Here is a 2,920-nt window from a genome sequence, read left to right on the forward strand (position 1 = left end):
ATCTATCTCCTATCTATCTATCTATCTCATATCTATCTATCTATCTATCTATCTCCTATCTATCTATCTATCTATCTATCTATCTCTTATCTATCTATCTATCTATCTATCTCATATCTATCTATCTATCCCATATCTATCTATCTATCTCCTATCTATCTATCTATCTATCTATCTATCTATCTATCTATCTATCTATCTATCTATCTATCTCCTATCTATCTCATATCTATCTATCTATCTATCTATCTATCTCTCTCTCTTATATCTATCTATCTATCTATCTATCTCCTATCGATCTATCTATCTATCTCATATCTATCTACCTTATATTTATCTATTCATCCATCTAGTAATGTTTCTATGTTGACCATGTTCTCCTCTGCAGCCATCTCTCGGTCTGACAGTAGAGCGCTCGGGGCTCTGTGTGATGGGTTGTATGTGTGTCTGTTTCTCTGGAAACCATTTCTATGGTATAAACAGTAGATTTTGTTTTTGTAGAGCATCCATTAAGTGCTGATCTTCATTTGTGGGTCAGGGAGAGAAGGGCACTTCATAAAGCTTTTCCTCGCACATCTCGCTTCCTCGGAGTATAGATGGCTGCTTCATAGACCGATGAGATGCCCCCGCTCCTCACAGCGCTAAGAAGGGGGGTGTTAATTAGTTTACTAGCTTCTCTGGGAAATGATAGATAGATATGAGATAGATAAATATGAGAATCTGTCCTTCCGTCCTTCCTCCCTCCTCTTCCTTCCTTCTCTTTTCCTTTTTTTCTTTCCTTCCTCTCTTTCAGCCTTACGCCTTCCTCCTTCTCTTGCTCATCTCCTTCTCTCTCCTTAATTAAACCAGCTTTTCATTTCTGCTTTCCTTCCTTCTTTCCTCATTCTCTTTATCTTTCTCTATTCCTTTCTTCCTCCTTTTTCATTTTTTCCTTCTTTTCTCCCTACTTCTCTTTTTCTTCTTTCCTACCTTCCTTCCTTTCTCCTTCTCTTTCTTTTCCTTTCATCCTTACCATTTCCTCCGTCTCTTGTTCATCTTCATTTGTTTTCTTACTTAAACCCCCTTTTCCTTACAGATTTCCTTCTTCCTTCCACCTTTTCTTTTCCTTTATTCCTCCTTCTCTTTCATTTTTTGCTTCTTCTCCTTCATTCTTCTCTTTCCTCTCCTTCTATCCTTAACCCTTGCTCCATCTCTTGCTCATCTCTTTCTTTTTGTACTTAATTAAACCATCTTTACCTTCCTTTCTTCTCTTTTCCTTCCTTCCTTCTTTTCTCCCTCCTCTTTTCCTTCCTTCCTCTTCTTCCTTCCTTTCTTTCTTATCTTCCATTCTTGCACCTTCCTTGTCTTTTGCTCATATCCTTCTTTCTCCGTACTTAAATGACCGATAAAAGCCATATCACCACACTGGCACACTGACTTTCGGCGCAAGCTACGAAAGTCTGACTCTTACCAGAGTTGTGTGTGTGCGCTCTTCTCCCATAGACTTCTGTAGGAGAACATGTGTGTGGGGCTCTGACAGCAGTCACATTTTTGTGCCGTGCGACAACTTCAGAGGGGGTCACCGCTGGTTCGTGGGAGAGGGTGAGTATAAAAAATACTGTCACACCCCCATAACTGAGTTTATGGTGTAGTGGGGAGTTGACAAGTTCCCTTTATACCTCATTACCATACTGGGCCCAATTAATATTGCTCTATGATGCCCACATTTTACCACAATTTCAGAAATATCATTTACAAGAAGGAAGGCAGAAGCCAAGTGTGGCAGGGCCAGTGAGGAGGAGCGCTGGGGCAGCAGCCTCTGGCTCATACATTGTCTCTCTTATCCTTTTCTTGCCTCTGGTCATTGATACCGGAAGGGATTTCCTGCTGCTCGGAGCGTCTGTCAGCCTCTGCCCTACTCTTACGCTGCGCCCGGAGACTCTCATCCTCTCCAGCGACCTCCACACTTGTTGAGGGCATCGCCCACTGACTGCAGAGCTTCAGCTTCTCCCATAGCTGACCTATTGTTACGTGCTATCCTAGACTTGGACACCGCCCCCTCATATTTCTTCTATATAGATTACTTTGAAGGACATCTCATATTTGAAGTTTTTTATTATCATCTAATAACCTCCAAACTTCCTTACCAATTAATTTCATAGTATATAACAGACAGACTTAGATGATACAATTCTGCCACTACTAGAGGGACCTCACTATATACAGATATATACAGCCACACTAGGGGACCTCACTATATACAGTCACACTAGGGGACCTCACTATATACAGTCACCACTAGGGGACCTCACTATATACAGTCACCACTAGGGGACCTCACTGTATACAGATATATACAGTCACCACTAGGGGACCTCACTATATACAGATATATACAGCCACACTAGGGGACCTCACTATATACAGATATATACAGTCACCACTAGGGGACCTCACTATATACAGCCACACTAGGGGGAGCTCACTATATACAGATATATACAGTCACCACTAGGGGACCTCACTGTATACAGATATATACAGCCACACTAGGGGGAGCTCACTACATACAGATATATACAGTCACCACTAGGGGACCTCACTGTATACAGATATATACAGCCACACTAGAGGACCTCATTATATACAGATATATACAGCCACACTAGGGGACCTCACTATATACAGATATATACAGTCACCACTAGGGGACCTCACTGTATACAGATATATACAGCCACACTATGGGACCTCTCTATATACAGATATATACAGTCAACACTAGGGTAATCTTATCCCTTGTAGATAGGGGACAACTTTCAATTATGGTACAACCTATTTAAGGATTATTAATTCAACTTCCTGATGGATTTAGAGCTGCATGAAAATTCTATTTTCCATTGATGAATCAGAATGCAAATCTCCAACCTTGTACATGAAT

This window comes from Eleutherodactylus coqui, chromosome 11 (assembly GCF_035609145.1).
Source record: "Eleutherodactylus coqui strain aEleCoq1 chromosome 11, aEleCoq1.hap1, whole genome shotgun sequence".
Lineage (NCBI taxonomy): Eukaryota > Metazoa > Chordata > Amphibia > Anura > Eleutherodactylidae > Eleutherodactylus > Eleutherodactylus coqui.